The sequence below is a fragment of the Phocoena sinus genome, chromosome 12 (assembly GCF_008692025.1).
Source record: "Phocoena sinus isolate mPhoSin1 chromosome 12, mPhoSin1.pri, whole genome shotgun sequence".
Lineage (NCBI taxonomy): Eukaryota > Metazoa > Chordata > Mammalia > Artiodactyla > Phocoenidae > Phocoena > Phocoena sinus.
The window spans coordinates 70687929-70701514 of record NC_045774.1 but is presented as its reverse complement, the minus strand read 5'-3'; positions in this window follow the sequence as shown (position 1 = coordinate 70701514).

Below are 13586 nucleotides of genomic sequence, written 5' to 3'. Positions count from 1 at the left end.
AATGAGAAAGTAAAAATAACTACCAAGGGTAAGGTAATTGAAACTTCTTATTAAGAAGTCTGGAAATCCAGAAGAAATTCATGACTTTTGAGAAAGATGCAAATTACCAAAAATAACTCAAGAAAAGAGAGATAATCTAAAGAAACTTATAACCCTGGAAAATGTTTTTAAAGTTGCCTAAGGCTAAACATCCCCCAAAACACAGAGACTAGAGAGTTTTACAGACGAAGTCTTTCCAGTCTTCATGGAACAAATATTTAAATGTTTGTTAACATTTCCAGGGGAAAAAGTGGAAAACTTTCTAATTATTTGTACAAAACCATGTAACACTGATTTCAAAATTTAACAGAAAATTGTATCCCAATGTGTCTCATAAGTATTGACACAAAAATCCTAAATAAAGTATTAGAAAATAAAATCAAACAATATTTGAAAAGACCACAACCCCACGATCAAGGGCAGTTCAGTCTGGCAATGCAAAGTTAGTTCAATATCAACAAATCACAGGGAGATCAGCTCGGTGCTTTGTGACTGCCTGGAGGGGTGGGATAGGGAGGGTGGGAAGGAGGGAGACGCAAGAGGGAAGAGATACGGGAACATATGTATATGTATAACTAATTCACTTTGTTATAAAGCAGAAACTAACACACCATTGTAAAGCAATTATACTCCAATAAAGATGTTAAAATATATATATCAGCAAATCATCATGTTTAAAGGTCAAAGGAGAAATACAGTTCATCGCCTCAATAAATGATGAAAAGACATTTGTAACATCCAATATCAATTGTTTTTTTAATTAGGAAAGTGGGAATCAAAAGGTACTTTCTTAACGTGATCAAATATATTATTCAAATAAAAAGCTAACATTATGCATGAGACTAACATTCTGGATTTCAGCCTGGGGGGCTCTTCCTTGGGCATCTCTCTCAGCTATAGGAGTAGTGGCTGCTCCTTATATCTGCTATTTCTAAATTTCTTTGAGTTCGATTCACTTCTTACTAGCCAATTCCTTATTACTCCAATCCTCTGTTGTAGATAATAGCTATTTATATTAAACTTTCCCCATTCACATTATTGCGTGGTTTCCCTCCATTGACTGATGCACTAACCAAAATACCAAATAAGATTCCTGTGACCTGGACAAAATTATTCTAAAGCTTTTATGAAGAATTAAACAAATGAGAACATCTTGGAGATTTATGGAAAAGGAGAGTAATGTACAGAGATAGACCTGCTATGAAGCTAATAAACTTAAACTTCAGAGCCTCACCCTTGCATGGATACTTTCAAGGTCCTGGGAGGGGTCTAGCAATGTATCCATATAGCCATATGTTTTTGTGAAAACTTCAAATGTAGGGTATTTTAACCACCATCAGTTAGGACCTCTGTCTCTTTTCATTCCAACTTCCTCTTCATCCCACTTTCTCCTGTGATGAATGGTACCAGAGCGGACATAATGGTTTTTGGGAGCCAAGTAAGAGGAACTTGACTTGAAGATTCATTTAGTTTAGGTTTATTTGGATATATTTATGTGGTATTCAGTCATTTTGATGTACACTTAAACTCATCGTTAGCCATCTCAGTATAGGAATGGCTGCTAAGAATATTTCTACTGTCTATTATGCCAGCTCCCTCAGATTCAGGACGTGGAGATGCAAGGCGACTACAACAACATCAGAAACCAATTAGTTGGGCTTCCCTGGTGGCGCAGTGGTTAAGAATCCGCCTGCCAATGCAGGGGACACGGGTTCAAGCCCTGGTCTGGGAAGATCCCACATACCGCAGAGCAACTAAGCCCATGCACCACAACTACTGAGCCTGTGCTCTAGAGCCCGCAAGCCACAACTACTGAGCCCACTTGCCACAATTAGTGAAGCCCACGTGCTTAGAGCCCATGCTCCGCAACAAGAGAAGCCACCACAATGAGAAGTCTGCGCACCGCAACGAAGAGTGGCCCCTGCTCGCCACAACTAGAGAAAGCCCGTGTGCAGCAACGAAGACCCAATGGAGCCAAAAATAAATAAAATAAGTTAAAAAAAAAAACATTTCAAAGAATACATTAGTCACTGGGAAAAAAAACACCTTAAAATGCCCTTATAGCTCTTATAGCTCATATATTACAGAAACTTTATAGAGGTTTATGGACCTTGAAAAGCCAAACTTGAAGCTTCCCCCAATTTACACGATGTTACTAATGACAAGCTGCGAAGCTGAAAGAAATTTCATTTCCATCATAAAAAATTATGAACTTCAACACTACGGAGATTCCTCAAAAATCTCAGAACGGAATTACCCCAAATGATCCAGCTAACCAACTTCTGGACATTATCCAGAGAATACAAAAACACTACTTCAAAAAGATATATGCACTCCTACGTTCATTGCAGCATTATTTACAGTAGACAAGATATGGAAACAACCTAAGTGCCCATCAGTGTATATGTGGTAATAAATACAATGGAATACTACTCAGCCATAAAAAGATGAAATCTTGCCATCTGCAACAATATGGATGGACATTGAGGTTATTATGCTAAGTGAAATAAGTCAGATGGAGAAAGACAAATACTGTATGATTTCACTCATACGTGGAATATAAAAAAAGAATAAACAAACAAACAATAAATAAAACACATAGATACAAAGAACATAGTAGTGGTTACCAAAGTGGGGAGGTGGAGAAGGTGAAATGGGTAAAGGGGATCAACTGTACATCAATGATGGAAACTAAATTTTTGGTAATGAGCACACTGTAGTGTACACAGAAGTAGAAATATAATGTTGTACACATGAAACCTATATAATGTTATAAATCACTGTTACCTCAATAAAATAAATTTTAAAATAAATAAACAAATTCCTAAAAAATTATAAACTTCAATTATAAAAATGTTTCAATCATAAAAATAAATTTCATCTATACATGATAGAAAAAAACTGATTTTTTCCTTCTCTCTACAGAAAATTAAATTATAAAACTGTTTGATATGAAGAGACAATCAGAGGATGCAGCCAAAAAAGTAGGGGAAATATAGAAAGATCAGAGGCAATGATTAGATAGCTAGTGGGAAGCAGCCGCATAGCACAGGGAGATCAGCTCGGTGCTTTGTGACCAGCTGGAGGTGTGGGATAGGGAGGGTGGGAGGGAGGGAGACACAAGAGGGAAGAGATTTAGGAACATATGTATATGTATAACTGATTCACTTTGTTATAAAGCAGAAACTGACACACCATTGTAAAGCAATTAAACTCCAATAAAGATGTAAAAAATAAAATGACTACTCAAAAAAAAAAGAAGGAATGCTTTTTCCAGATATTATGATGTTTGCAGCCTTTATCATCTTCTAAAACTCTAATTTGTGATGATTTTTTCTCTTTCTAAAGAAATATTCTCTTTTGTACTAATTTTCATAATTTTGTATTCTTTTTCTTAAAACTTCAGGTCACACAAAACCTGGATCAAGCTTGGTAAGGAACTGGTAATTCTACTAGATTTTAGTAGCAACAATAATTGATAACTCTGTCAAAATAGACTGATAAATAAAATATAACCAAGACTAAAGTACATGAAGAAATTTCTTTTAATAAAAAGTTGCATTATCTATAAATTGGGAAAAGGTAAAACTATTCAATGATAGAAGTGAGTCACCTGGCAAATCATTTGGGAAAACAGTAAAAGTGAATCCCTACCTCACACTCCTTAGACTAAGATAAATTTTAGTTGGGACAATTATTAAAAATGAAACTGTTAAGCCTCTGGAAGAAAATACATGAAGAAAACTTGACTTTTTCAGAGTATAACATGAAACCCAGAGACCACATGGAAAAATAAACTAGACTACATTAAAATGTAAAACTTTTATATGCCTAAAAACACCAGAAACAGAAGTCCAGGAACCAACATATGAAAAAATATTTTCAATCTACACTATTTAATAAACAAATAATCCTAGATAAGGTACATAATAGTCATTTCACATAAGATACACAAAAGACGAATGAATTTATGAAAGATGCCCAATCTCCCTAATAATGAAAAGAAATATAAACTAAACCACAATGAGACATTATTTTCTCATTATGAAACTGGAAAAAATTTTTCTAAAATACTCAGCATTTGATTAAGATAGGGGGATATAGCTTCTCCCTCACGTTGTTGGTAATAGTGTAAATTGACATAACATGAAGGGGATAGCACTTGGAGGTAACTAAACACCAAAATCTGTTCTGACCCAGATGCGTAGACATTTATGTATAGGTTGTAAAGGTCGATAAAAAACATTGTTTGCAACAGTGAAAAACTAAACAACCCAAGGATCTATTAAGAGAATTAAATAAATTAGGACTTTTGTATAATATGGAATACTAAACAACTGTTTGGGTTTTTTAACATAAAATCTCTATGTATTCATATGGAAAAAATGATCAGGATACATTAGGTTAAAAATGTAACTTGATATTATATATATATATATATATATATATATATATATATATATATATATATAACACATATGGGGGAAAATCAAGAGGAGTATACACTAAAATGTTAACACTGGTTATCTCTGAAAGGTGGGACAACAGGTAGATTTCATCATCTGTGTTATACATTTCTGAAACCCACACCTAACAACTGTAAGTCTGTACCTCTTAATCTCCATCACCTATATCACTCCTCTTCCCACCCCTCTCCCCTCTGGCAACCACCTGTTTGTTCTCTGTATCTATGACTATTTCTGTGTGTTATGTTTGTTAATTTGTTTTATTTTTGAGATTCCACATATAAGTAAAATCATACAGTATTTGTCTTTGTCTGATTTATTTCACTTAGCATAATACCCTCCAGGTCCATCCATGTTGTCACAAACGGCTGAGTGAAAAAAGAATTTCATTCTTTTTCATGGCAGAATAATATTCCATTATATATATGTGTGTGTGTGTATATAAAATTATCACATCTCCTTTATCCATTTATCTATTGATGGACATTAGGTTACTTCCATATCATGACTATTTTTGTTTACTTGTTTTGACCATGCTGCATGGCTTGTGGGATCTTAGTTCCCTGAACAGGGATGGAACCCGTGTCCTCGGCGGTGACGGTGCAGAGTCCTAACCACTGGACCACCAGGGAATTCCCGTCACGGCTATGGAATTGCTGGATTGTATGGTAGCTCTATTTTCAATTCTTTGAGGAATTTCCATACTGTTCTCCATAGTGGCTGCACCAATTTACATTCCCACCAAACAGTGCAGGAGGGTTCCCTTCTCTCCACACCCTCTCCAGCACTTGATATTTGTGGTCTTTTTGATAATAACCCTGGTGGGCAGGGTCGGTTCCCAACATAGCTCGCTGTGGGCTCCTGAATTTTCTGGAGCTGGTGTCGGCCTGCTGGTGGGTAGGGCTGGATCCCAGTGTGTCTAGCTGAGGGGCCCAAAGTGTCCAGAGCTGGTGTTGGTAGGCCGGTGGGGTTAGGTCAGGGCCCAGGTGATCCTGGGGCTGGCGCCTGCCTACTGGTGGGTGTGGCAGAGTCCTGGGGCTAGTGTTGGCCCACTGGTGGGTGGAGCTGGGTCCTGGGGTCTCTGGTGGGTGGGGCTGAGTCCCTGGCGGCTTGAGGCTCAAGAGGGTCAGCCTGTGGTAGCCTGCCTGCTGGTGGGCGAGGCTGTGTTTCCACCTGGTTAGCTGTTTGGCCTGGGGCATCCCAGGACTGGTGTCCGCTGAGCAGTGGGAGGGTCTGGGTTCTGTTTCTAATAAGCTAGAGGGAGGAGTCCAAAATAGGGCTTACCGGTACCAGTGTCCTCACGGTTAGAGTGAGCTCCCGAAAATGGCTATGGCCAGTGTCTATGGCCCCAGGGTGGCTCCCAGTTGTCTCCTGCCTCTCCAGGAGGCTCTCCAAAATTAGCAAATGAGTCCAACCCAGACTCATTTCCAGTTTCTGCTTCTGCCCTGGGTCTCGGAGCAGGTGAGATTTTGTGTGCATCCTTTAGGAGCGGAGTGGCTGTTTCCTATAGCTCTCTGGCTCTCTTGAAAGTCAGCCTCGCTGGCCTTCAAAGTCAAATGTTCTGGGGGAGCATTTTCCCTGTGCAGGACCCCTAGGCTGGGGAACCCAATGTGGGGCTCAGACCCCTTGCTTCTTGGAAGAACCTCTGCAATTTTCCTCCCATTTGTGGGTCGCCCACCTAGGGGTATGTGCCTTGACTATCTATACTGTACTGCACCCCTCCTACTCATCTAGTTGTGGTTTCTTCTTTATACCTTTAGCTGTGGAAAAGCTTTTCTTCTAGTCTTCAGGCTGTTCTCGTAGACAGTTGCTCTGTGAATAGTTGTAATATTGGTGCACCTGTGGGAGGAGATAGCTCAGTGCCTTCCGTCTCCACCATCCTGGCCATCCATGGATCGTTTGTGACAAGCCTTGTGGGGGAAAGGCTATTCCACTGAGCAGGTGCTGAGTTAGGTCAAATAAAAACCAGCCCTGTGAGTGCAGGTTTCTAGGGAGCTATCAGACAGGTTATAGAATGACAGTTCTTTGGGAATGGAGATTTTGGGGGAGTGTCAAACCTGTTCTGCATCCCCCGTGACCGCTAGGTTGCTTGTGTTAACAGCTGCTGATTGCAAGACTACTGCATTTCAAGGTTACCATGGGGATGGGAATAGGGCAAATTAAAATTCCACACGATTTTCCTTTCTTACAGAGATCCAGCCATTTTTCTCGAGGAAATAGGAAAAATCGGATTGTTGCAAGCCTTTGATTAATTTCCAGAATAATGCAAAAGTTAATTTTGACAATTTTTGCCAGTACTCTTATTGTTTTTTATAAAGAAGTAAATTTGGGAGGTTTTTTTTTTTTTTTTAAAAGCAATTATATTGAAACTTGTCCAGGAGAGAAACAGAAATTTCCCAGTTCCTTGTTTGTTGCCCTGCCCCCCAGGTCTATTGTTCAATTTTGATCACTATAGCTGTCTTTGAAAAAAGTCACATGGTTTTCTGATCCTTCATCCAATCCCTTAACTCTTAAAGAGAAACGGGTCTGAAGTGTAAATATCCCCTTAGGTTTGATAATTAAGGATTTAATAATTTTTCCATTTCTTCAGTTTGGATTTTAGAGCATTATTGTGTATCATTCACTTTTCTTAGAAACTTTTAAATCTAACTCCCCCTCCTTGAGTTTACTAATATGTAACCATTGCACAGAGCAAATTTATACACAATCACTTCCTCTGATGAATGGATGTCTCATAGCCAAATTGAACAAGGGAGAAAGCTCTGAGCAATGAATTCCCATTGACTTCTTTTTAACCATTTGATTTATATGTTAAGGAAAAAAAATCTGAGTTGAAAACTCATGGTGAAGGAGCGGTCAGTGTTAGACCAAACACTAGAGTATTTTAAGTTCTTTTTTGCCTCTTACTTACCATGTTAGCATTTTCAGCTCTGAGGCTTCCTGTGAGTTTACACCTCTTCTCTTCTTTTCCCCTTTCTTTCCAGCCACCCAGACTGTAGAAATTGCCCTCAATCACACATCCAAACCTGGCAGCATAACTTCTGGGTTTTGTCTTACTCTTTTCCATCTTCTCCACTGCATCAAGCACGTTTCTTGGAGGGCATGACATTATTATAGAGCGTGGATGAGGTAGAGTAGAAAGTATCTGATAACGATGCACAGGAAATGTCCCAGAGTTGTTGTCTTCTGAATTATGAGTCTTGTTTAAACTATACTCTGTCTGCAAATTGTTCTTTTCTAACCAAAACCAAACCCCCAAACTCAAGAGCTAATAAAAAGAATTTGCTCCTTCCAGTGTGGAAAGAGACAACAAAGACACAGCATACACAGTCAGAAGTCAATTCTGGGGCAATAAGAAGTGGTTGTTTTTGCCATGATTTCAAAGAGAAGGACTCTACTTTTCCAAATTGCATTCATGCATGCAACAGCTGTAGGCATCTGCACGGGCAGATAGAACGCTCATTTCCCACCAGGAAGAGGAATTAACCAAAGGCTCAGCGTGCCCTGCTGGAACCAGATTAGGGCCTGAAGCAATCCTGTGGTTTTGCGGCCAGCTCACAAGAAAGCAAGTTGAAGAAAGGAGCTCAGGGGCACTGTAATTCACAAACCTGCAGAGTTATAAATGACAGCTATGGTCCAAAAATATATTGAAGTAAGTCTGCGAAGAGGACTTGAAAGCGGGGCAGAATTTCAGGAAAACGATTTCAGGGGGTAGACTGGAATTGCACTTAAAGCATAGGAAAAGAGGCAGAACCCACCAGAGACCCCAGGACCCAGCTCCACCCACCAGTGGGCCAACACTAGCCCCAGGACTCTGCCACACCCACCAGTAGGCAGGCACCAGCCCCAGGATCACCTGGGCCCTGACCTAACCCCACCGGCCTACCAACACCAGCTCTGGACACTTTGGGCCCCTCAGCTAGACACACTGGGATCCAGCCCTACCCACCAGCAGGCCGACACCAGCTCCAGAAAATTCAGGAGCCCACAGCGAGCTATGTTGGGAACCGACCCTGCCCACCAGGGTTATTATCAAAAAGACCACAAATATCAAGTGCTGGAGAGGGTGTGGAGAGAAGGGAACCCTCCTGCACTGTTTGGTGGGAATGTAAATTGGTGCAGCCACTATGGAGAACAGTATGGAAATTCCTCAAAGAATTGAAAATAGAGCTACCATACAATCCAGCAATTCCATAGCCGTGACGGGAATTCCCTGGTGGTCCAGTGGTTAGGACTCTGCACCGTCACCGCCGAGGACACGGGTTCCATCCCTGTTCAGGGAACTAAGATCCCACAAGCCATGCAGCATGGTCAAAACAAGTAAACAAAAATAGTCATGATATGGAAGTAACCTAATGTCCATCAATAGATAAATGGATAAAGGAGATGTGATAATTTTATATACACACACACATATATATATATATATAATGGAATATTATTCTGCCATGAAAAAGAATGAAATTCTTTTTTCACTCAGCCGTTTGTGACAACATGGATGGACCTGGAGGGTATTATGCTAAGTGAAATAAGTCAGACAAAGACAAATACTGTATGATTTTACTTATATGTGGAATCTCAAAAATAAAACAAATTGGTTCAGCCACTGTGGAGAACAGTATGGAGGTTCCTTAAAAAACTACAGATAGAATTACCATATGACCCAGCAATCCCACTACTTGGCATATACCCTGAGAAAACCAAAATTCAAAAAGAGTCATGTACCAAAATGTTCATTGCAGCTCTATTTACAATAGCCAGGACATGGAAACAACCTAAGCGCCCATCATCGGATGAATGGATAAAGAAGATGTGGCACATATACACAATGGAATATTACTCAGCCTTAAAAAGAAATGAAATTGAGCTATTTGTAATGAGATGGATAGACCTAGAGTCTGTCATACAGAGTGAAGTAAGTCAGAAAGAAAAAGACAAATACCATATGCTAACACATATATATGGAATTTAAGGGAAAAAAATGTCATGAAGAACCTAGGGGTAAGATAGGAATAAAGACGCAGACCTACTGGAGAACGGACTTGAGGGTATGGGGAGGGGGAGGGGTGAGTTTTGATAGGGCGAGAGAGAGTCATGGACATATACACACTAACAAACGTAGTAAGGTAGATAGCTGGGGGGAAGCAGCCGCAAGGCACAGGGATATTAGCTCGGTGCTTTGTGACAGCCTGGAAGGGTGGGATGGGGAGAGCGGGAGGGAGGGAGACGCAAGAGGGAAGACATATGGGAACATATGTATATGTATAGCTGATTCACTTTGTTATAAAGCAGAAACTAACACACCATTGTAAAGCAATTATACCCCAATAAAGATGTTTAAAAAAAAAAAAAAAAGACAACCCTCAGAATGGGAGAAAACATTTGCAAATGAAGCAACTGACAAAGGATTAATCTCCAAAATTTACAAGCAGCTCATGCAGCTCAATAACAAAAAAACAAACAACCCCATCCAAAAAAAAAAAAAAAAAAATTCACAGTCAAACTTTTCTGAATGTCTTCAAAGCATTGTTTTAGAGTTGGATCATTCTAATCAGGATTCAAACCAGGTAGGCAGGAATAAAGAGGTAGACATAGAGAATGGACTTGACATGGGGTGGGAGGGCGAAGCTGGGGCGAAGTGAGAGTAGCACTGACATATGTACACTACTGAATGTAAAATAGTTGGCTGGTGGGAAGCAGCAGCATAGCACAGGGAGATCAGCTCTGTGCTTTGAGATAACCTAGAGGGGTTGGGATAGGATGGGAGGGAGGCTCAAAAGGGAGGGGACATGGGCACATGTGTATGCATACGGCTGATTCTCTTTGTTGTGCAACAGAAACTAACACAGTACTGTGAAGCAATTGTACTCCAATAAAGATCTATTTAAAAAAAAAAAAAAAAAAAACAAATTAACAAACATAACACACAGAAATAGTCATAGATACAGAGAACAAACAGGTGGTTGCCAGAGGGGAGAGGGGTGGGAAGAGGAGTGATATAGGTGATGGAGATTAAGAGGTACAGACTTCCAGTTATAAAATAAAGAAGTCACAGGGATCTAACATACAGTATAGGGAATATAGTTAATAATAATAATATAATGTTTTTGTATAGTGACAGATGGTAACTAGACTTGTGATCATTTTATAAGGTATAAAAGTATCAAATCACTGTTACACACCTAAAAGTAATATATCATTTTAAGTCAATTATACTTCAATTTTTAAAAATCACAAATACTCGTTGGCAGAAAAGAATAAAACCAAACAAAACCCAAAAACAATCCATGGCAATTCTTTAACATCACAGGTGCCTATCCTAGCAATAACATTTGGGCAAATAAGAGACCGAACAAAATATTTTAAAAGGCAAATCTGGTGAATAAGAAGTCTTTAGTGGGCTTTGAGAAGCTCAACATATTCCTGGGAATCTACAAGGCCACCTGCGTGTCCTGGGCTGTGAGTATGCCCAGGGAAGATCTGAGAAGGTCCTCATATTCCCCCTCTGGCTAGCCTCGAGATTCTGCACAAGCAGAAAGTGAAGGCTAAGGGAGAGTTGTGAACTGTCTGTGAGAACTTTGAAAGTAAGTCCCAATATGCACAGAGAACCGCCCCCGCCACCCCCCCTCCCCCCCGGGCAAAGGCTGGGAGATGTACTGGGTCAAGGAATTTCAGGACACGTATGTCCAGTCGTTAGCTAATCACGAAGTTAACTGAGCAAAGACTTCAGTGACCGTACACAACAGAGAATATTGACTCTAACTAATCCAGGAAAGTCACTAAACAAACAAACAGCAACAACGGTGACACCCACAATCCCAAACAGCAACAACAAACTCTAGTTGGGGGTGGGAAGGGAGGGGATGGTCTGATTTTCACAATGTATTATCTTAAATGCAGTATTTAATTAAAAAAAAAAAACTATAAGATGTGCAAAGAAACAGGAAAGTATGGTCCATACTCAGGGGTATTTTGAAACACATCACTGAAGAATTGAAAACCTCAGGTTTCCCTTCGGCATGCAGCTGGTGGGAGCGACAGGCCATCTCCTTAAAATAGGCATCTCCTTGTTTTGTTCACTATGTGTTTGCTGGTGCTATTGAAGAAAAATTCTTTTTTTTTTTTTTAGTCCATTTTAGGAATTACAATGACTGAATGTTTTCAAAAAGACTTTTTTTAAGAAAAGAAAGAAAAAGGAAAAATAATGCCACACACAACTTTGTCTGAAAAGAAACACTTCATACTCTTTGCACAGGTAAAACTCCTGCCACACTCCGTTATATAGCTTGTTCTGCTACTTCCACGAGAAAGGGACCTCTCAGGTAATCATCAGTCATTACCCACTACACAGACAGGCGCTGATAACAAAGACTCCTCATGTTACCCTAAAGATGATGTTTAGTCATAGAGGCAAGACCATTATCAGAAGCAGATCTCTGAACCACCACATATTTTTTTAAGATTTTATCAAGAAATGGGAACATGGTGGAGATCATTTCTCTACCACTCAGAAGAGGGAAATCTTTAAAAGCACTTTAACTATGAGCAGAAGTTTCCCTTTCTCTAAGAGAAAAAGAAAACCCATTCTTGTTTGGCTTTGGGGAAAAAAACATATCCTTTAGTTGCATTACCTGCCAGTTAGTTACACTTACATGAATAAATCTTTCCATTTAAATTTCTACAGTCACCATCATGGATACTACTGAAAAATAATACGCTTTCTCAGCTAAGCTGCTGAGATGAAAAAGGAGAAGAGGACTGGCATCCTTCTAACTTTTTTTGAAAACAGACTTTACTCTTTGGAGCAGTTTTAGGTTCACAGCAAAACTGAGCAGAAGGTACAGAGATTCTCATATGTCCCCTGGCTCCACACACACAGTCTCCCCACCTGCCAACATCCTGTACAGAGCGGTACACTGGTTATAATCTATGAACCCGCACTGATACATGATTATCACCCAAAGTCCATACTCTACATAAAGGTTCACTCTTGGTGTTGCACCTTCTATGCATTTTCACAAGTGTATAATAACAAATACCCACCATTATAGTATTGTATGTAGTAGTTTCATTGCCCTAAAAATACTCTGTGCTTCACCCCTTTATCCTTCCCTCCACTCTGACCCATGGCAACCACTGACCATCTTCCTGTCTCCAGAATTTTACCTTTTCCAAAATGTCATATAGTTGGAAGCTTCCAGCATGTAGCCTTTTGGTATTAGCTTGTTTCACTTAGTGATATACATTTAAGGTTTCATAACTCATTTCTTTTTAGCACTGAATAACATTCCTTTGGTTATGGAATGGAGCTGGTTTCATAGTTCCACATCTTTTCATGGTTTCATAGTTCATTTCTTTTAATATTCCATTGTCTGAATGTATCACAGTTTATCTGTTCACTGACTGAAGGACATCTTGGTTGCTTCCAAGTTTTGGCAATTCTGAATAAAGCTACTATGTGCAGGTTTTTGTGTGGACATAAATTTTCAACTCATTTGGGTAAATTGCCAAGTAATGAGATTGCTGGATTATATTGTAAGAGTATGTTTAGTTTTGTAAGAAACAACCAAAGTGTCTTCCAAAGTGACTATACCATCTTGCATTCCCACCAACAATGAATGAGAGTTCCTGTTGCTACTCATCCTTGCCAGCATTTGCTCTTACAGTGTCCTAGGTTTTGGCCATTCTAATAGGTGTGCAGTGGTATCTCATTGCTGTTTTAATTTGCATTTCCCTAACGACATTTCATGTAGGGCATATTTTCATATGCTTATTTGGGTTTTGTTTTTGTTTTTTGTCTGCGTTTGGTCTTCATTGCTGTGCGTGGGCTTTCTCTAGTTGCAGTGAGCAGGGGCTACTCTTTGTTGTGGTGCGCAGGCTTCTCATTGCGGTGGCTTCTCTTGTTGCAGAGCGCAGGCTCTAGGAGCATGGCTTCAGTAGTTACAGCACACGGGCTCAGTAGTTGCAGTGCCCACGGGATCTAGAGCGCAGGCTCAGTAGTTGTGGCGCACAGGCTTACTTGTTCTGCGGCGTGTGGGATCTTCCCAGACCAGGGATTGAACTCGTGTCCCCTGCATTGGC